The sequence below is a fragment of the Rhyacophila brunnea genome, unplaced genomic scaffold (genome assembly GCF_057557595.1).
Source record: "Rhyacophila brunnea isolate RB1 unplaced genomic scaffold, BYU_Rbru_1.0 scaffold_23, whole genome shotgun sequence".
In the NCBI taxonomy this organism is placed as follows: domain Eukaryota; kingdom Metazoa; phylum Arthropoda; class Insecta; order Trichoptera; family Rhyacophilidae; genus Rhyacophila; species Rhyacophila brunnea.
The window spans coordinates 26,107,861-26,131,948 of record NW_028232893.1 but is presented as its reverse complement, the minus strand read 5'-3'; the positions used below and the strand labels follow the sequence as shown (position 1 = coordinate 26,131,948).

Below are 24,088 nucleotides of genomic sequence, written 5' to 3'. Positions count from 1 at the left end.
CGGTCTCCAATTTTATTAGATTCAATATGAACATTAATTCAATTGTCATAGTTGATTTTGGCAAAATTCATGAATAATTCAAGAATGAAAACCTAACCTAACCTAACAAATAATCCAGAATATCGGCTATTTTCAAAATTTATTTGCTGCTGGTTATCTGTAAAGTGTAAACCAACAAGAACCGTGTTTTATTTAGACATGAATTTTATGTCAGTAGGTACTATACGACCCAAAGAGGTTGGACGGTCTTTAATATAAGGCCATATATTTCCGATACAACGTTTCACGGTGAAGTGTAATACGGTGAACTGCATACGTATAAGTTTCCGGGCACGGCCAAAATTTTGTCAAGAATTCATATGGACAAAAAAATTAAATAAATAAAATTGTTATATAGTGCAAGGTACCCTTGATTTCTTTACATTAGGATTTTGCTTATACAAAATTTTAATGTTACAATGTCGATTAATAGTGAAATTGTTTCAATCTGTGAATGTTTTCAATATGAATAATAATTATCAACAAACTAATTAAGTACATACATATTTATGTAAGTACATAGACACTAAGAATAAAAATGATTATTTTTCAATTTATATTGTGTTATTATTTATATAAACATCCTTATATAAAAGTATGCATGGACGGATCCAGAAGTAGAATTCATATGCAAGGTAGTATATCAGAATCTTTTAAGGTGACAGCAGGACTAAAACAAGGCGACTCCTTATCACCAATGCTGTTCAACTTAGCTTTAGAGAAAGCCGTTAGAGAAGCTCTGAAAGCAGAAGGTGGAGTTACCCTGAATGGGTCCCATAAAATATTGGGCTACGCAGATGATTTGGTGGTGCTCGGAGAATCTGAAGAAGAAGTCAGAGATATTTTCACTCCTCTGGAGGACACAGCGAAAAGGTTGAATCTACGAGTAAATGTGGGAAAGACCAAGTATTTGAAAATGACAAGAGGCATTGAACCCTCTGGAAACATTGGAATAAGAAACTCCTCGTTCGAGAGAACCTCTCTCTTCAAGTACTTGGGCTCCAACATTACCTCTAAAAATGAAATGTCCCTAGAGCTCTCTGACCGACTGAGAAGTGGAAATGCAGCGTACTTCGCGCTGAGTCGTCTGTTCAGGTCCAAAATGCTGTCCATCAAAACGAAATTCCGGGTGTATAACGTGGTCATCAAGCCAATCGTCATGTATGGATGTGAAACGTGGGGTTTAACAGAAAAACAAGAAAAGGCGCTCCAAGTGTTTGAAAACAGAATCCTCCGGAGAATACTTGGACCCGTCAATGAGAACCACCGGTGGCGCATCCGCACAAACGCTGAGCTCTTCGACCGATACCAACCTAGAATCACTAATATTCTGAGGTCAAGAAGGCTCAGATGGGCGGGCCACGTTGTACGATCTGAACGATCTAGAACTCTCTATAGGATTTACAAAGGCACACCAGCTGGCACTCGACCTCTTGGCCGCCCTCGACGGAGATGGGCGGACAACATTCAAAGGGATGCGGAAAGGCTGGGGATAGTCAACTGGGAAGAGAGAGCGCTGGACAGAGATGCCTGGAAAAACGTTGTGCAGTCGGCCATGGACCTGAACGGCCCCTAGCGCCAGTTTAATAATAATTTAATAATCCTTACTTAGTGGCCGTCCCCACATGACATCGCACCATTTTGGTTATTTTTTAACCCCCCCCCCCCAAATCGTCACATAACCTTTTATCCCCCTGTCTATATTACGTCATGTTTTTGTCACCCCTCCCTTAAATGTTGAAAAAGTTTTTTTTTTAAATATTTATCCTTGAATCCTCTAAATTTTTTATTTACTTTGTGACAACACATTTTCTCTGAACCTCCCCTCCCTCATGGTGACAAAATAAGTCATCACATAATATCAGATCCCCCACCTAGAGCATGACTTAATATTATGTGGATGGCCCCTTAATAGAGTCAATTCCGCTTAATTGGTTAGGTACAATTAAGCGGCTGCCCCAATTGAGCGACTTAAAATTGGCACATTTTTAACAAAATGCACTATTTGTCCCTATATGGTAGAGGTGAATTTAATATTTAAGACGGTCAATAACACCAACATAATATTTGTTATCCAATAGAATTTGCTTTATATGGCTACCCATTGGCCGATATAAATAGTCAGTATTATCAGTTATTTTAATTAAATTTTATTGTAAATAAATCTTTTAGTTTAAACTTATTTTTGAGCACAAAAAGCTACACAAAACCGTCTTATAAATTTGTACTGAGTCTACTATTTGTATCAAATCTCCACAGCCTACATCCACCCTTCGCCACTGCAGCAAGGTAATGCCTTTATCCGATTATGGATCGAGAGAGGTTGGGATGATGATGAAATAAATTAAAGCAAAGGTGAACTGATGATACGCATCTTTAAAAAATTAATACTTTGAATTGTCAACGTATCGCTGGCTTTTTATGTTTGAATAGCTTTTACCCCGTTTACACGTGTGCATGGATTTACTGCTGACAGTACGTATTATCGCAGCCGTAACAAGAAAATGCACGTGTAAACACGTATTACTGTGCAAGTTGCAAGATTGCATGCATGAATCAAAATCATTAGTACTTCCATGGCGGTGCGCATGCGCAGTAAGACGATAGTGGCGAACCTGCCGAAAGAAATATGAACTACACCGCACAGAATATTTTGATGTCTACCGATTATCTACGAACTTGTCCGAACCTGTCTGAATCTATCAAAAAAGCACCATTCGATGACAACATCGTGTCTCGCTTATACTTGAAGAATGTGTTTGGAGAGACAGTCAGAACTTTTACGTGTAAACAGTTATTATTGCGATAGTTTAAAATACACACTACTGGTGTAAGTAAATCCATGCACGTGTACAGGCTCTATTAGACTAATAATTATTTTAATTAATGTTACTATGAATTATTATGTATTAAGCATTAATATTATTATTAGTATTGAGTATTTTCCAAAGTATCATTAAATTTTGTTGTAAGTATCTCAAATGCAGACAATGGTTTTGTGAGTTACCCCTCATTATTATTTTAAATGTCAATAGAAAATAATGATCTATTAAAATCATATGTGTTTGTTCTCATATTACTTCTCTTGTGTTCACTGTCAATAGGGTGGAGCATGCAAATTAACCCATGTATTATTCATTGAAGTAATTACATTTTGATTAGAGTTTCTGTTAATAATATCATCTAATATGAGAGTTTTTCATTAAATTCATTAGAATATTGATTGTTATCTTACAGTGACATGCAGTGATGGCTCGACGACTTTCTAGGTGGTGGGGTTTAGCGATTAATTATTAAATATATATACATACCTAGTACCTACTTTCTCATATTATACATTATGTACCAAGCCGCTTATAATAATATGATTTCATTAATGAGGAAATGAATAATTTTTCAGAATAAATAATTATGATTATCTGAGTCGTTACTTAATCACATCTAAAAAGCGTACTTAAAAATATTAACAATTATAATAATAATTATTATAGACTTACCATTGTCAGTTTTGAATAACGACATACAGCAAGCGTTTTTACTCAACTAGGGGTTATTTGATTTGTTCCCCAGTATACGTATACTAAAGCTAATGCATTCTCATAGTTTGGAGAATGAGATTAGTACCGCAGCGACGGGATATAAGCGAAAAATAAGCGAAAAATAGACGTCATAGCTTTCTTAATTTATACATAGGTGTCACCGTAAAATAGGGCGTATTTAATTTAATTAGGTACTTACTTTAATACCGCGTAATCATCATTATGTTATTTTATAATTTACAATCATTGCTTTATTAATTTGTATAATAATAATAAATTAATATCTATTTAAAATTGCGATGGGTTTCGACGGATAAAATAAATTAAATAGTTAATTTAATCATGTAATATTGGACGTGTATTTTTGACATGATGATGATGTGGGAATGGTCCCTACAAACCCTTAAGGTAGAGCCACCCCTGGTGACATGCATACATTGACGAATGATTTGAGTGATGAAAATTGCCTGTTGGTGTAGGTTGAAATAAGGAAACTCGAAAAATTAGACGCGGACAGTTATATTTGCTATGGTTGCTCTGAATCTCGGTAAGGTGTCATGACTTGTTACTGTAATCTGTAATGCAAGAGTTTCAGCTGGTAACATTTGATTCTGACTGAGTATATACGTCTTAATACATCTTATGATCTCGTGGCTAAAGTGGTATGCATCAAACAAGGACCTAATTCTGACCATGTCCGATCCTAATAAGATCATATGAGCCCCTCCACAGAGTAGAGGTTTGTATTAACAGGTTTTGTTTTTACGAGAAATGGATGTTAGTCATTTGCTCAACCTAATTAGGTCCATACTCTGACTCATACACAAATTGAAAAATAATATGTGTACTCCCCAGACCCAGGATTCGAACCTGGGACCCACGACGTTATAGGCCGACGCTTAAGCCGCGCGGCCATCATGGGTCAAGTACAGGCACAAATATTTCCTTTTCCTTAATGTTCAATGGTGATTTGCTGCAAAACTCTATGAGTTTGGATTTGTTACTTGACTACAGTTACGGAGAAATACAGGATGCTGCAAACCACTTCCTCTAGGAATGTCCTGAAATGTGCATGGAGAGGGAAGAGATGTTCAAATTGGTCCAAACAGCTATTGGACCCATCCAATCAGGTTGCCACAAGGCCAATTTTATTGCATTTAAAAAGTTTGCGGAGTCTTCTTTCTCTCCATATAGACTGTTTGTCAGTTTTTAACTTTGTTTTGATTATTTTTATGCACTGGACTACAAAGGCTGCATTATTAATAACTAATCTCATTGTTTTACAATTGAACCTATATCCGGAAAACGAGCGTTATCGTGACAACACTGTTTTTTGGTAATCGGTTTAAATTACGCGGCATACACCTATGCATGCACTCACACCAAATATTACTTTGATATTCTAACGAGGTGGCAGTAGAGAGTCAAAACTAGCCACGCGTTGCACGCTGTTTATCCGTAACTGAAATGTTTAACTGCCAATATCTCTGAACGCTTTCAGGATAACGCTCGTTTTCCGGATATGGGCTCAATTTTTACTTACTTATATTATTAGCTTGCCTCTTAAATATTAATAAACATGGAAGAATAATGAGTATTTCACAGTACAAGTAACTTGAAGATGTAGCTAGTCACTTGAATGCTGTTTATTTTTTAGTTTTAATATTATAAACAACAAATTTAATGCATGTTTTGGGTCATTAATAACATCTAAGACAATAATTAAATATTAATTAAATGTCAAAAATAATTCAACTCCGTCAATCATTTTTGAATTTTCAAAGCAATTATTTATGACATCTCTGTAATCATAAAATAAAGGCAATTATTATTATATTATTTTTCATGACTAAAAAATTATTTACAACCCTGTGACATATTCATTCTGCAGGGTCTGTTGTATTATTAATTAACGGCCTTTAGAACCCTTTTGCGCTGGCGGCTTTGACAAGGTCACACCGCAGGCGACTCGATTGTTGATTATTGATTTTGCAGTTCAAACATTTGAAAGAGCTAATGACGACACACAGATGACAGCTGATACTGCTTCCAAATGGATGTTTAATGAGCAAACAAGGCAACTAGACTTATTGATTTTACAAAATGGAAAATGATAAAAATGGAAAGACAATGATAAATTGCTCGACAAATAGTGACATTACAAATTTTACAGGAGACACAAGAAACTGTATACCTATGATAATAATATTATAATGTGTGATTGAAGTTATAAATAGTTTCGGTACTGTTCGGTTATCAGGAATACAGCGGAAAACACATTTTGAAAATACCCAATATACTGGATTATTTGTTAGTTTGAGTTAGTTTAGGTTAGGTTAAGTTTGGTTAGGTTAACCTAACAAATAATCCAGTTTATCGGCTATTTTCAAAATGTGTTTTTCACTGTATTCCTGATAACCGAACAGTACATAGTTTCTAATGTGTTGTGGGCAGAGCGTTGGAGCGGAGCTCGGAGCAGTAGCACGGAGCAGTGGAGTAATGTGGTTTTACCTGGAGCAGGAGCGAAGCTGGAGCACCGAAAATTTGTAGTGCTCCACTACTCTGGACAGTGACGTCCCGTAGGGGTAGGCAGATTGAGCATCGCTTGAGGGCGGCAGTTACTCGAAGGGCGGCAAACCGAGGAGAATCATTTGATATACTTATATAGAAATAGCTAAAATTTTTTTTTCATGTTGTACAATAATGGCATAGTAAAAATGGTGTGAAAATAATAAATATGTATATTGCTAAATGGTACAAACCAAATGTGTTAGAAATATCAACGAAATAGGACCTCAGACTCTGATGATTTGGGCAAGATAATTACCATATTTATTTTCTTTTTATATCTAAATTTAATTAAAGTTAGTAATGTCTCCATACAACATATTTATTAGATATTGGAGTCATGAGAGGATGATAAAACAACTGTCACTGGCTCCGGATGTTTTTTTTTTGTTATTAAATTTTCATCCGAAAATCTATTGAAAATGTTATAATTTTGAGATTTTGCAATACTAGAATTATTTGAAATACGGCAACACTGCCGAGTGATAAATAACCTAACTTTTTTGACAGAAGAGGCAGATAATGAATGATGATTAGCTGACGGAAATTTTGTTTAATAGAATTAATAATGAAAATGACGAATAATAAACCTTATTTCAAAAACTATTTATTTTTTTAATTTTTTAAGATATTGTGTATACATATAATACCTATTCAACCTTTTCACCCGGAGCGGAGCGGAGCTGGAGCAAGTATTAGGTCCCGGAGCGAAGCAACTCAAAAAAAGGGTCCGCTCCAACCCCCTGGCTGTGGGTATGTTATCCTATGGGATTTGGAATGAAGAAATTGTATGACTGCCTGAAATACATTCCTTACGTAAAGTATGAGTACTTTAAAATCATGGTTTACCAGGCGTTAAGAAACGGGTAAATGAAAGAACACTTTTAAAATGTGCTATAACCACAAACATATTATGCGCTTCTATTCTATACACAATGCTGCTATCGGCGGCTATCGAGGGTAGATTATCATATTTATGTATTGAGGTATTATAATTGTTACAATAAGCTAGCCGTCTCCCACAATGGCCGCGCTTAGTCAAAAAATACTCGACTTTCTATAAAATATTTAAAATTATGCAATTAAATTATACATAACTTTGAATATTTTATAAATAGAATAATATTTTTTATTTATTATGGTTTGGTTAGGCAGGGCTTAATGAATTTAAAAAAAATAACCAACAATATTTGTGTAATATTATGTATTCTTAATCCAATGAAAACAAATAAGTACTTATGAATGAAAAAGTGTGCATAATTTTGTTCTATCGCCCAAAATATACCAAAACTATAATGGTTTGGTTTAGGCATGGTTGAATTGATTTTTAAAAAACTAACCAATACCATCTGTAAATTGTAGTCGTTAGAGTTCAATATAGACAAATAAGTATGACTAACAAAGTTTAATGTTCACTATTATGGTGGATCTTAACAACCTTCTTCCACCCTTCGCTACTGGTAGGGGATGGTAATGAAAGACAAAAAATAATTTTTGTAATTTATTTTTTCATATTGTACAAAAATACTACAAAATACTAACAAGGCATTAACAATAACCGTGAAAAGAAATACATACGAATAATATAAATTAAAATTAAATTATTAGAAATAATATGATATGATTGAAAATTACATGATCAATCGATTATGTACTAAAATCTAAATGATAAATTAAACATAATAAATATTTTATTACAGGACATCAATAGAGCATTCGAATAAGTCGGTACCTAATATAAAACACTGGACAGTTTGAAATACTCTAGTATATCAAAAGTAAAACCTAACTTAACCTTGTTTTGTTTTTAATGTCAGAAACAAAACATGTCCACATTAATTATCTGTTTTCTTTGTCATTCTGTCAACAATCGAAGCAGGCATTATAATTTGTGAAACCTACGTTCAATTATTATTGGCAATGACATTTATTAATGGATAACGCACTCAATACAGTAGCTAGCAAGTAAATTCGTGCATAGCGACATTCGCACATGTATAGGTAGACGTCACGCAATTTCCATTATGGGATATCACGCATCGGGAATTTATAGCAATATCACCTTTATTGTAATGGCGTTAGAACAGTGTTCCTAGTGTCAATGTTCATTTGAGCGAACCCATTCGAACCGAACTATTCGGCAGACCGACAAAAGGCATTGGGAATTTTTAGCAATATCACCTTTATTGTAATGGCTTTAGAACAGATTATGCCATTCGGCAGACCCGACAAAAAAGTGAGTGTCATTTTTTTTCCAGATGCTTCACCCATATTAATGTCATTGATTATTGGTATTAGAATTTTAAATAATCTCATATTATTTACAATTCATTGTTGGCAGGTGAAACAAAGGTTTATACCCTGTTTACACGTGCATAGATTTACTGTGCACAGTAAGAAAATGTATGGGGAAACATGTATTATCCAAGGCAAGATTGCGTGCATGAATTAAACAAGTTTGGAAAGTTCTGAATTTTAACGCACACGTAAGATCTGTGCCTGCGCATTAGAACGATAATTGCGAACCTGTCGGTAAAAAAATGAACTACTCATTTTGACGTTAACCGATTTTCAATACGTCCTGTCAAATAGTACCTATCAAAAATGACAACATCGCACCTCGCTTACTCTTGAAGAATGAGATTGGAGAGACACACTTTTACGTGTAAACCATTATTGTCACGATAGTTTAAAATAAGCAATATTGCTGACAGTAAATCCATGCACGTGTGCTATTACATTATTTTTGTAATGTCAATTGTATAAAGTTAGGTTAGGTTATGTAGGTATCATAAGTACCTATATTTGTATGGCAAAATCTAAATTCTCAGTGTTTTATATTAAGCAATTCTGTTGATTTGTAATGTTTACAATGTTTTATGTAATTTAAATGTCCCCAATAACAAAAATGTAATGGCCAATTTAATTAGTACATACTTATTGAAACAATATTCAATAAAATTATACAATTTTAAATAATTTTATTATTTAATCCATAAAAATTCTCCGTCTAGATATTTCCCTCAACACACTTTCATAACCTGATATAATTTATGTTATATTTTATAGTTTAAACTAATCTTTTTTTAGCAAAATTTGAGTACAAAAGCTCATTCTAACAATTATTTTAACAGATTTTGTTTTCATTTTTTCACTATAATAATAATATTTACATAAAAATAACAGTCAATTTTAGTGGAGTGCATTTCCTAAATATATTGAATTATGTAGTGCAATAATGATTCATGATAAAATTGTAAAAAATGCTCTTTCTATACATACATACAATGTGACAATTCTTTAGATTATGTTAAATAACCAGATGGAGTATCGCATCACGCAATCGTTTGCCACACAAACTAATCCGATTCCCAGTATCTACCATACAAACACATGTTGCAAGCTGATATTTTGTACCTAACTACGCCAAAATCTATGCCAAAACGTGGCTGAAATCAGCCAATCACCACTCCATCACCGCCAAACCATTCATCATCAATTAAACGTAATATGATATCAGGAAATATATATTGTAATGAACCATTTAGTGTGTAAGTAGCATAAGTATATTTGGCCTTAGTTTCATCTTTCAAGAGAAACACATGTGAAATATAATGAGAATTTATGTAAATTATAATATTGTGTGTTTAAGTGAAACACATGATTTTGTTATGTATTTTAACATTACTGGTGTTTAAATATTATTGTTTTATAAGGATTTATGTACCTATGTATCTATTGCATGATTGAAACCATTATGTACTAAAATATATTCCTTCTCTATGCGTTTAACATTAAGTAGTTTAAATAGTTTAAATTAAAGTTGAAATTTAAAAAAGCTAAATCATTTGTAATGTTTTATACTTCACAAAATTGTATCAGAAGTAAAAACAAAAAAGGAAAATATAAAACATAATTATTGACATTTAGAATTTTCCTTTATGCGCCGGCTAGACGGCAACGACTTGCCTGCGCGGTATAGTGACTTGCCTGGCGGTATCACATTTACAGCACTTTTCGGTATGCACGAGCTTCAGTTTTCTCGTCCATACACACAGGCTTCCCGATACAAACCAGTTTGCGCAGGTAAGCTTGTCGTAAAGCATGAGCGTCTAGTATAGTCTAGTAATAAATAATTCTCATTTTCAGTATTTTGACAATATGGTTAATTATAATATAATATATAAATTAATAATCATTTAGATACTTGTTAAATAGCCCAACACATTTAAATTGTAGTAAAAAATATACATTACTGATTCAATCTCTCGCATGCACACTAAAGTGAATCGTATAAATAGCGCTAATCATCAAAACATCTGTCACTTTACAATGTCTGAAATATTATGATAATATATAATCTCATTTGATATCTGAAAACAAAACAAAACTTAACATAACATATTATTTATGTGAGTGCTTATTCCGTGTTTACGCTATGTTGTGTTAAATTTTGGGTTGAGAATAACTACATGGCGCAATGACTACACAATAGCGTCTTCATATTGGGTTGGGTTATTTAACATGTACCATCATAAAACTTAACAGATAATATACCTATTATATAATTTTTGGGTTGAGAATAACTACATGGCGCAATGACTACACAATAGCGTCTTCATATTGGGTTGGGTTATTTAACATGTACCATCATAAAACTTAACAGATAATATACCTATTATATAATTTTTGGCTATAATCTCAAATAAGTGAGTAAAAGAAAAAAAAGAACAGAGAGCATCATAATTAAAACAATGTTACAGTAATCTGATTATCAAAGGTTGTTACGTTACAAATAACCTAATACGTTACAAAAGATTTAACGACAAAAATAATAATATCTACGTTAATTTTGTCACAATGATACAGGTAAGTAAAGAATATTTCAAGCATTATACACTGAGTAATCCTTTTAGGGCTTGCCAACTAAATATTAAGAGATTAATTTTATTTTATACAGTGTTACAAAAATAATTCATAACATAATATGACGGTTATGTTACAATATTTTGATTTCGTTAACCATAATATACAATGATCTTTTCAAAACGATTTCTCCAATTCAATACGATTTGATTCCAAGTAGGTACGTACATAATAGACTAATGACATTCAATTTACAGTTAGTAGCCAATAGCACTTGTATAGAATTTATTTAGGATATTTGAATTGAATAAATTCACTTTGTCAATGGCTATGTCCTGTTTTATTGGGTTTAGAGTAATATTTTAATAAGCTGTTCATTATTCGATGCATTGATTTACATAGGTACTATCAAATTTAATTATAATAATATATAACTGGACTTCTAAAATATATAGCTTAAAAATAGAATCACGGTAAATCTACCCAATGTTACATGTAGATTCCAATAGACAAAACGCATTCAGTTGTTATTTACTTATGGTTGTAATATATTTGAATACAAAATATTAACATGCTTTTAAACGATCAGTTTTGCTATCCAATCAGTCTCTGTTTCCTTTGAGCTGTCAGATAAACTGACGTGTAAATGCAAAACTGAAGTGGCCGACTGAAACCAAAATGGAGACGAGACAGGATGGATTTTCTATCAGTAAAGTTATCGTAACCGTTTTTAGAGTTGCCAGTTAAATTGATATGTAAATTACTATGTTGCCATATTTTTCATACTACTTTTCTAATTTTAATTGAAATATTATAATTTATTTAAATATAGGTACTGCATTGTACCAACCAATATGTTTAGAAAGTAATTATAAAAATAATATTCATTTTTAGTGGATAAAAAATATGTAAATATACACCAGCGATTTCGAATAGATCTGGCAACTGAAACCTCAACTGAACGGACAACTGATAGTCTAAATACACTGCCGTTTCAAAATTAAACAGACCAAAATGGACACCTCGACTGAACGGACAACACAACTGACGTTTAAAAGGACCTTTAACAATCATGTTTCATGTAGACTCCAATTAATAGACAAAACGCATTCAATTGTTATTTATTCATGGTTATAATATATTTGTATATGGAATATAAAAAATTTGAATGTGTTTACATGTATTATAATACTATGTCTAATATCTACTTGTCAAATCGTATTGAAGTGATGTCATCATTTTGAAATCACCGTTGTGTCTACGTTAAGAGACAAGTTACAATATTATGTGCACGGATATAATTCGAATTATAAGTTACTAATAAAATTATGGGTAGACAGTTTAGCTTGAGAATATACATTTTGTTAATATCATTCGATATTAATTGTAACACCACAAAAGCAAAGTTAAATTTGTTCACGGGTCAAACTGAAAACTTAATTTAGTTTATTTCTGTTATGACATTTGAAATAATTTTGCAAGCGCGTAAAGCATGGTTACGTTGGTAAACTCCACAAATATGAACATCATTCTGATTTACTTATTCACAAGGTCATTTTTTCGTGTCCGGAAACATGTACGCATGCAGTAACACACTTCACCGTGAAATGTTGTATCGGAAATATATGGCCGTATATTAAAGACCGTCCAACCTCTTTGGGTCGTATAGTACTGACATAAAATTCATGTCTAAATAAAACGGTTCTTGTTGGTTTACACTTTACAGGAAGCCAGCAGTAAACAAATTGCCGATATACTGAATTATTTGTTAGGTTAGGTTAGATTAGGTTATCATTCTTGAATTCATGAATTTTGCCAAAATCTGTTATGAAAATTGAATTAATGTTCATATTTAATCTAATAAAATTGTAGACCGTATAGTATACGGTCATCTCTCTCCGATAAGAAAGCTCACGGAGAACTGTGCCACGGTGAAATGTTTTAAGTATAATTTACATGTAACTAATTTTGACAGGATAGTTACTATCTGACTTGTGGGACTCTTCAAATATTACATTGTAGAGGAAAAAAAAAGAATTTTATTGATAGAAAATTCAATTTAACTTCACTAATTTTTATACAAACTTTCATATGGGAAAGCAGGTAAGTACCCCAATTTTTTTGCATACAAAAATGGCACTCACATCAAACTGGAACTTGCTTGAGTAAGTTTTATAGAAAAACAACAGATGGCTCCATCTGGACATCTGGACTTGCTTACAAACTATTGTATCGAAAGTTTCCAAGTTGTAGCGTTACATAACATCAAACAATGATATACCATTACAGGAACAATACATTTTATAAATTGGTTGCATGATACTTAAATATTTGTTAATTTCATAATTAAATAGGTTACCTGTGTATTTCTTTGACTGTAAATACAAAGGTAACCTATTTAATTTGTGATTTAACTAGCGATAAACACAACTCCTAAGAATCGCAATTAATTAATTATAAAAATGTGTTTTTATAAGGCCGGTTCCAGACGGTGTGTTGACTCGTACGATACGGTGAGTATTTTCTGCGTATTGGCAAATCAATTACTATCTATCTGTATAGCATTCATCATATCAATATCGTGAAAAAAATCATTTTGTGTAACATAAAATTTTTGTGTGTGAATACAATAAATGTTGTACCTACAGCTTGTAAACTATATTTATATTGCACAATGCTTTTATTTAAGCACTGTCTCACTGTATTATTATTAATGAAATTGAGCTTACGAAACGTAAACGACAAACCACCATGGATGTAATCTGTCACTTAAAATTCTCTATAATAATGACAGAGCAAAGCAGCTGTCCGTTAAAGGAATTTCATAATACTTCCAAAATGTGCATCGATATTAATGGGTTTCATCACGTGTTCTTCCTCCTTCTTTCCCTGACGTTTCGGGCTCGTTGCAGAGGCCGTTCTTAATTAAACGTCGAGGAAAGAACGAGGAAGAACACGCGGTGAAAACCCAAAAATCTTTTAACTTAACAAACAACCATGAAAGTCTCAAACATAGATATGATTAAAAGCTATTCGCTAAACCCAGTGTGAATTATTTCACCAAGTCAATAAGTTTAGAACCTACAATATAAATAAAGCACTTACTTTCATATGAGGCTAAAACGGTTTTTCGAGTATTTTGAGTTGAATATATTATATTATTTTGACAAATATATTTGTCTACCACAGTATGGTCTGAGTTTTAATTTCAAAACTCAGCTAAATACGTCAATATTCATTATTAAAAATCTAGCTTAGTTTCAAAATTGGCTAAAACGATAGTAAAAGATATATTACGTTATTTCAATTTATCTCAAAATTGCATAAAACCGTTGTAGCCGCTTATGAAAGTAAGCGCTTTATATTAAAAACCCAACGCAACAACTGATTTCTGCTGTACGATGGCAGGTTAGGTTACGTCAGGTTATAATTCGTACGAATCAACGCATCGCTTATTGGCACCTTAAATTGGATCAAAAACCGCTGGCTGTCGACTGCCGCTACTGATAACCTTAAAAAAGCTAATGTAAAACATTGGTTAACAATAATAATTATCATGAGGTAAACATTCAATCTTTAATATTATAATATATTGTAATATATATAGTGGTTTTAATAAGCTCATTATCAACAACTTTCCATAGTGGTGCATACAGAATAACAAAAGGAGAGAATGGGTACATATTATTATTGTGTATTTTTAGTGAAATTTTGTGGTCCTGTTACTAGTTTGTTACAAAGGAAACAATTAGTTTGATTGGTACCATAAATTTGTATAGTTCTGGTTTCTTCTCTGTAGGATTGTCATTATATTATCCTTTTGTTATTCTATAATGGTGCTTTTAATAATAATATGCGAAATAATGGATTAGTTCGACAAAATACAGGCAGGCCTTTTCTAATAGTCATATTTTATTAAACTCATGTAAAATACCCTGTTATTTTCATTTTTTATCTATCAAAATGTCATAAAAAGCTTTCCATATAATTTCCAAATTACAACACTCAAAATTTAATGTCAAACGTTTCCATTTTACAACATAATAATAGCAAAACGTGATTGTATTTATTTTTATTGTTTCTCGATACTCCGACGACCAAAATAACATTAAGTTATAACCAGTCAAATATTTTTGTAATACACCGCAACTAAAATTATATAAATAATACGTAACCCAACATTTCCAGTTGTCCACTTCTTCGTGGGTTCATTTAAAAGGTTACAAACGTCATTTTGTAATAATTCTCCAAGAAAACTACTTATTCTTTATAAAACCCTCCTGCACCCAGCATATAAAAGATGAATGTCTGTCTGAGGATATCTTTCTGACTGCTAAGCAGAGCCTACAATATTAAGTCAAAAAGAAGAATAGAAAATATGCTTGTATGCTTTATTTATTAAACTAAAGTCGCAGGGTACTACACTAAACTTGGCTGCTAGTAGGTATAGTGTATTTATCTTATGAAGGCGCGTTCCCACTCCGCAGGTAGCGTTTGCAGACAATTTTCTCATTTGAATTTTACTACTAGTAGATCCATTCCAAGCCTTCATGAGATAAAATCAGTACCTACTGTGATGGCAGACGGTTATAAGTAGTGCAATTTTTTCACTTTTTAGGTTTTCTTCTATAATATGTTCCAAATTGTACATTATTTGATGTGTGAAAATATTATAGCTGCAACTTTATTGGTCACAAAGTAACGTTAAAATATATCTGCATCTGACCAAATGTGAAAAAAATTGATATGACAAAAAGATTTATTATCTGCTTAAAATGCAAGATAACGATAAAACTGCAATCTTAAAAAATAAATTAAAAGTTTGTTTTGGGATGCTAATTCCGCTTATTTTGATATAAAATACTTGAAAATAGGTTCCTCATAAACTAACTTGTCAGACTGAGTTCAAATCTTTGTTTTTGCTCTCCTGTAAAATTTGTGAAAACAGCAGTTATAACCGTTTGCCATCACAGTACCTAAATATATTGTACATTTCTGCAACAGGAATTAACAATCAATATGTAAAGTCTTCCCAGCCAATGTTAAAAATTTAATATTTTCATATTTCTATCTTTCGCATAATTTATGGTAATAGAATAATTGGTTCTTGTCGGCTTAGAGGAAGTCAACAGCAAACAAATATTGAAAATAGCCGATATACTGGATTATTTGTTAGGTTCGGTTAGGTTAAGTTAGGTTTTCATTGTTGAATTCATGAATTTTGTAAAATCGGCTATGAAAATTGGCACGGTTCCCGCCTGGCTTCCCGTAAACCGACTTGTACCGAATAATCAATAGTACCACTAGACATTGTGACAAATCACAGGCTAGGTTTTTATTGCAGGGACAGTTTGGACATGTGTATTTGATGCGGGGACCTGGCAGAGAAAAATGTATACGATTAACCGGAAGTAGAGCTGTGAGGAATGTGAAGTACGCTTGTGGTCCGCGTGGTTCACTATACCAACCATTCCCCGGGATTTGCTGCAATGTTTTCCATGCCCGTATCAAATATCCATGTATAATGGATGAACACAATATCGTCGTTGAAACTAGAAAAATGTGTAACTCCGTTTTAATCGAAAATTGAAACGGTGGCCGTTGTTAATATCTACCTGTCTTGCAAATGATATCATTCCAAAAAACTTGTAACATTGTTAAATGTGTCGCTGAGTTTCAAAATCCACTAATCCCACTAAACCCATAACACTTTTTTGAAATAATTAAGATACGAGGGTGGGTCAATAATTCCTTAGAAAAAAGCATTAAAACAGGTTTTATTTTTGTATTTTTTTTTTATTTCTCAACATAATTTCCTTGGAGCTCAATACACTTGGTTAGACGTTTCTCAATTTTTTTTAAACCGTCAGAAAAATAAGTTTTCGGAAGGTCCTCAAAATAAGCATTTGTCCGATCGATGACTTCTTCATTTGAAAAAAAACGTTGTCCACTTAGCCATTTTTTTAAGTTTGGGAAAAGGAAAAAGTCACTGGGGGCTAAATCTGGCGAATACGGTGGGTGGTCGACCAATTCGAACTTCAATTCTTCAATTTTAGCCATTGATCGTAAACATGTGTGAACACGGGCATTGTCCTGATGAAAGAGGATTTTTTTCTTGTTTAAATGAGGCCGTTTTTCTTCAATTTTGTTTTTTAGCTGCTCCAATAAAGATGCATAATAATCCCCTGTTATTGTTTTTCCTTTTTCCAAATAGTCAACGAAAATAATTTCACGTGCATCCCAAAATACAGTAGCCATAACCTTACCAACTGATTTTACGGTTTTCGCCTTCTTTGGACATGGTTTGCCTTCGCAATCCACTGCTTTGACTGTTCTTTCGTCTCGGGAGTATAGTGGTGTATCCATGTTTCATCTACAGTCACAAAGCGACGAAAAAATTCATCCGGATTGCGTTGCATGAGCGACAACAGGGCTTTAGAGGCCACCACCCTACTGCGTTTATTGTCGACTGTGAGCAAACGCGGCACCCATCTTGCAGAAATATTTTTCATGCCCAATTTGTCATGTAAAATAGAAATGACGCTACCTTTTGAGATCCCTGTAACCTCAATTATCTCACTCAACTTTAATCTTCGGTCACTTAACACCATATCGTGGATTTTATTGATCATTTCTGGTGTAGTCATCTCTACAGGACGTCCTGAGTGTGGTTCATCCTTTGTTGATGTACGACCACGTTTAAATTCATTTAACCAGTTATAAATAGTTGCAAGTGAAGGAGCAGATATGCCGTGAACTAAATCCAACTCATTTTTTATTTCCTTTGCTGTTAACCCTTTTATATTAAAATGTTAAATAACAACTCTAAACTCAATTTTCTCCATTTTCCATTTTTCCATTTTCCACAAGCAATTTTTTTTTTTAAATGTACGAGAAACACACAACAACCCGACCAATCTGATTGAAACTTCGCAGCATACTGAATCGGTAGTGCCGCTGCATGAAAACAAACCGCTTGCAGTACTAGTCGCGCCACCTGTCGGCTTTTCTAAGGACTTATTGACCCACCCTCGTATATATATATCGTTGGATTCGTTATTAAAATCTCTACATGAAAATTTTATCGCCTCTTTCAAAAGCCGCTACGATTAATTGTAATTTATGAAACAAAATCAATGTGTCTTTCAAATCCCGCTATAACACTACTGAAACATTCAAAAACCTTTTTAGTTCAAAAAGTTTTTGTTCTCAACATAATGAAAAAGTGTTATAGCGGGTTTTGAAACTCAGTGACACAAATCATGGATGATTTAACTCCATAACCAATATATTTTGTATACGAAACCATAATGTTTTTTGTCTCTCCTGTAAAGTAGCATTTTTAGAGTTTTCTAGTTTCAACGACGATAATATGTACCATCTTAATTACAGAACTGTCTAATCCATTAAGCAATGTGTATCAAGTTATGATATCCGTCTGCGATCGTAAATATTACATATTGTAATTTTATAAACATTCGCTAGGAAGACTATATTAAAATTGCGTGAACTTCTTGCGTTGTTTGTGTACAGAAAATTGTGTTTGTAAATCTATTACCAATGGGCTTGAATTATTCTTCTATTGTAACATTCAGTAGTTATCACTGGAAACAGCCGGTATATTAGAATCAATGAATCTATACAGCCAATTGGACTTTGCTATGTATTTATAAGTTGCGGTGCTTTTGGCCAGTGCAGTCATATTGTAGCAATAGTGTTTACTGTTAACACGCAATTTAGCTATTACGCATGGACTTAAAAAGTATATGCCCCAAAGAGTTTGGATTATAAGTAGAAAAAGTCTATTGCAATACTTAACTTGATGGCGAATACTTTAACGTTTTTAATGTGGTTTAATTAGCAGCAATATAACATTTTATATTCTGTACGCACATTGAAAAATGGCAGCTTTAAACTTTTGTTTATGGCCATTTTATGTGATTTTTGTGATTGTTTATCTAAATGTTCAAAATATCGATGGTTTATGTTGGTACGTTTATTAATTTATGGAATCTAAAATTGATTGAAATGAATTTGCGATTTTTGACAGATACAGGCAGTAATAGTTTGATGCTCATTACAAATCAATCCACAATAACTTGCAGTTAATAAAGTGAACCTTTTCCTCGCTTCACTTTTATCTATGTAAAGAAGGCTATGCTCATTCATTGTCTTTGGTATTCTCACTATGGCAATATTGTGTTACATATGCTAAATTTCACGTTAATTAACGCTAAATATAAATGCTAGAATAAAGCTGCAATGGTTTTTAAATTGAAATATATTTCAGAAAACCTAATTCACTTTAACTTAAAGAATAATTGAGTCGCTTAGTTGCTAAACCCGCTCTGGAGGTTATGTTGTTTTGTTCATTTATGATAATGTTGTTGTTTGTAGAGTTAGAGTAGAGTGTAGAGTGGATTTTGTCTGTTATTTATCCTAGATCAGATTTGGCGACTCAAGTCCAACATTCATTTTGATTTTTTGATGAAACAGAGCGGAATTTAAAGCTTGCAACTCAATCGACTGGTAGATCTATCGATATAGCACATACGTACATTCAAAACTAATTTTACTGAAAGATTGCCGAAAGCGTGTTTGGTGACTAAGTGACTCAATTCAAATTCATTATTTATGAAAACTGCAACAAATATTTTAAAAAGTGTTAAGTAACTATTCCTTATTTGAATTCATGAAAAACCTATTATGTGTACATATCATGTTTTTTGTTAGTGTGTGGTATTATTTGCATATTTTATAATATAGTTATTAATTTAACTTTAATTATAATAATATTAACTTAAAAATATGTTTTGTTTTTACCGTTGCGAGTAAATAAGCTGAGCAAACCTAAATAATAATTATTAACATTATGCATTAAAATATGAATAGGTAATAGTTATTAAAATTGTAAATACCCTTGAACTGACTCCCTTTTCATGTAATATTCATTATATTACTAGGTACAGGCAAATATTTTTTTTTTTGGTGCATTTCTTCACAACATTAATTATTTTAGGTTTCTACGTTAATAATAATATGTATGATAAAATTTTCAGACTTATGAAATTAGTTACACTGCAAAAAAAGTTGTATAACTTGTAAAATAAACAATGTGTGTATGTACAATATCGTTCGTTGATTTTGCAATAACCTCCTGTGTGCATTTTCTGTTACCTGTTTCATACCTTCTATGTGATTTGAATAATGAAAACATTTACAAAATAAAAACAAAATTAGCTATCTGTCAATAAAGCGCAATATCTTCTATTTCCTTGTATTGATTTAAAACATGATTAATAATTAGTTAGTTTTATTCATTCAATTAAAAATTGTTCTATCGTAGGTTATGACATTTTATAGTTAATCTAGTTAACCCATATTGATAGCCTTACCATTATATATCTTGGCTACGGACTTCATAATGGTGATCTGGTGAAATAATTGTCGAACAAGAACTTTTTGTCCAAAGCCGTGAACTGACAATCCCCTCCAGTGTAGCTCATCAAAACTTTCGTTTTCAAATGAGGAATGCCCCCAAATTTATAATTTCATTTTACGCTCCTGTGGTGTACAGATCTGTCAATTTACGTAATTTGAAACTTTTTATAAAAACAACGATCAGGAGTGATGTTAGAATTATTATTAGTAAACTTTTGGCTTATTGCATAGAAGAAAAGGAGAGCCGATACATTATTTAAACACGCCTCTAGTACGCGTTGCCGCCATGACATGTACGTCATTGAAAAGTTTAGTCTTCTACGTGTGACTACAGTGACTTTCTGTTATCGCCGATTTCTTGTTGTCGGACAATACACACCCCCCCCCCCCCACAATTTCTGGTATAAACCTGCTCTATAGTTCATAATACTGCATACATAACTATAAAATCGTATCCAAACACCTTTGTGCACATAGCAGATATTGAAAAATCAACGATTCGCTTAAATGACATAAAATTAATTCATTCTAAGGTTGGTACAATACGACACGTATCCAAGGGCATAGACTAACAATGCGAGTATCTTTTTCATATCGTAATATAATAGTTTACTGATCGCGTTTACTGCAAATCGTTCGCAGCCAACACATAATGAAACACACGGAACACCTAACGCCAAAAATTCAATAAACAAGAATATATTATTGTATATTCTGTTATACGCGATCTATGTAACATAATGTTATATGCATTATAAAAAGACAATTGAATATTACTAATATTTCTTATATTGTATTGAATTTTCGCTTCAGTGCGCTAAAAGACATTCTCTGGTACAAGGTTACATATCGTCGGTTCAAAACAAAACTCACTATGTGATCAAGTGTCATTTCTGCCGAACTAAGGTAATTTATTATTGTATTGATGTTTACATTATAGAATCGTATTATAATGGTTATTGAAAAGCTGTTTCAGACTACAGACTACAAAATCTTCAGAAGGTTAAATATTTAAACAGCGAGCGTTAACCAAAACCATTATAAAGTAATTTATAAGCCATCAAAAGACGGAAATCACATGTGGTTTTGTACTACATAATATATTAATAAGATATAAATTGAATGTAAAACCCAGTTGGGAAGTTAAAAAAGCCACGGCGAAACATTGAAAGTGCATTACATTTACGTGACAAACTATAATGCATATTATTATGATACAGACATAACTGAATATCTATTATTTGAAAACTTCTCACGCATATACACACTAGAAAAAATCATTTTGTAGAAAAAAATACGACACCCGATGGGACTTGAACCTGTATCTGCTGGATTCGTGCCTTTCCAATTAAACTACGGGCATCTTAGTCGGTTAGTGATTAAGGAATTAATTGATACCTACCTTAATTTAATATACTAAAACCGATAGCCAACATTATAACGCAATTCGACAAGCATTTCATGTAACAACTACCAGTTTAAATTGTCGTAATTAACTAAGATGTCCGTAGTTTATTTGGAAAAACATACTGGCACGGTTCAAGTCCCGTCGGGTGACGTATTTTTTTCTACAAAATGATTTTTTCTAGTGTGTATATGCATGAGATGTTTTCAAATTAAGGATATTCAATATAGAATGTTGCATTCTGAAATCTTGTGTCTTATTCGTTGAATAACAAAATAGTTTATTATAACAGACATAACTATTGAAAATAAGATATTCTTTAACAATAGAAGTTTAAATTTATCCTATATTTTTACGCACTCGAGATCCGTAGCCTTTTTACCACACCCGGTAGAGTAAACCAGCTCCTATTAATTTTGTACTATTCCCTGTTTTGCACCATATGACATAATAAACTTATGATGTTAATGTACTTAGTGAACATATTATATTTCCATGAACAGAAATCAAAAGCTTAGTATGTCACATGGTACAAAACTATCTTCGATTTCCGTCTATCGATGGACTTATAGGCTTTAGTATTCTGTTTATTTGTTGTGAAACCCTCCAATCCAAATAAGAAATATTTTAATTGTTGAAAACACAAAGACTAATCAACGTTAAGTACTCATATAAGTTTTGAATTAATCATAATTTGGTTGATTTCATATTTCACAAAAGATAATACCTCAGCTTAGCAGAAACATTCGTTTGATCTATAAATGGATAATGCACTTAAATATTATTGTGTTGATATTAATATGTAAAACTAAAAGCTTGTGTACGATTGATTATAAACATAAATGTAGGGCAGATAATATGCCGTGTTGTAAACAAGGTTAATTATTAATCTACATAACATGGTACCTAGTCACGTATTAACGGAATTTACATTTGTATAAATACTTTGTAGCAATTGTGTATAATTATTTGACAATAGGTATAAATTACGTTACATAACCTAACAGTATTGACATTTGAAGCTAATAGTAGGAACCTATACAGTGTTATACCCCGTTTACATGTGCATGGATTTACTGTTGACAGTATTATCTGCAGAAGTATTATCGCGGCCATAACAAGAAAATGTATAGGTAAACATATATTATCAGTTGCAAGCTCTCATGCATGAATCAAAAAAGTTCAGGAGCTTCTGAATGTTCATGTAACAGAAGGGATTTTTTCGATCTGCACCTATCGAACATGCCGGCAAAAAAAACGAACTGTACCTACTCATTTTGAGGTTAACCGATTATCACTACCTGTCAAATAGTACCATAAAATAACAACATCGCATCTCGCTTACTCTTGAAGAATGAGATTGGAGAGGCAGTTAGCACTTTTACGTGTAAACAGTTATTGTCACGATAGTTTAAAATGCGCACTATTGCTGCAAATCCATGCACAAGTACATGCGCTATTAGGTTAGGTTAGGTGATGTTACATTGATTATAAAGTTAATAAGTGGTGTAAACAAGCCTAATCATCAATTTTGTATAACATTGCTGTTCAAATAATATGTAAATGGATTTAATTAGTACATATTATTCTCGTAAAATTTTCGAGGAGTTGTGTGTACTTCGACAGAATACTGTTACCTAACCTAACAATATTGACATTTGATACTATTAATATTATTAATAAATCATTGTATAGTTAGGTTAGGTTAGGTTAGGCAATAGCTATGTGTACATTCGTGCATTTTTTCATTCACTTGTGGAACGCATCACATAGCATGTGTAGCGTTCACATTGGCTGCTTCAAATCAGTTTCACCAACAATGGATTTCTATTCAAAATCATCAGTATTGCCAACCGAATGATTCCGCGAAAAATGTATAATTGTAAATTATACTGTAATTTTACTCCAAAAAAGCCAATAGTTGACGGAGCGCATCCAACATATTCAATTTAAGGCTACATTTAGACCAAGCGAACGAATGTTTGTTCCTCCCCCACTACAACGAAATTCTCTTGAGTTAAACGCTTTTTGTTGAGCGAGCATAAGAATTTTGCTGTTGTAGGGGAAGAACAAACATTCGCACGCTTGGTCTAAATAAAACTATTCCATATTAAAAAGCAGAATAATTAAAAGTTGAAGCAAACTGGAATATGAAGTGAACAAGTTTAGTATAGCGGAACATCTCTTTTACACCTTATTGCTTATCCTTGGCTATAACGATCTAACAAAA

The 24,088-nt window shown here is 32.6% G+C and overlaps 1 long non-coding RNA gene across 1 annotated transcript; it reads left to right on the top strand.

Moving 5' to 3' along the window:
• Window positions 1-10,721: 10,721 nt before the first annotated feature.
• Window positions 10,722-19,408, top strand: LOC147069767 (uncharacterized). Its single transcript, XR_015071182.1, has 3 exons — window positions 10,722-16,188; window positions 16,398-16,516; window positions 18,264-19,408. It is a non-coding gene; the product is annotated as an uncharacterized LOC147069767 (long non-coding RNA).
• Window positions 19,409-24,088: the final 4,680 nt, after the last annotated feature.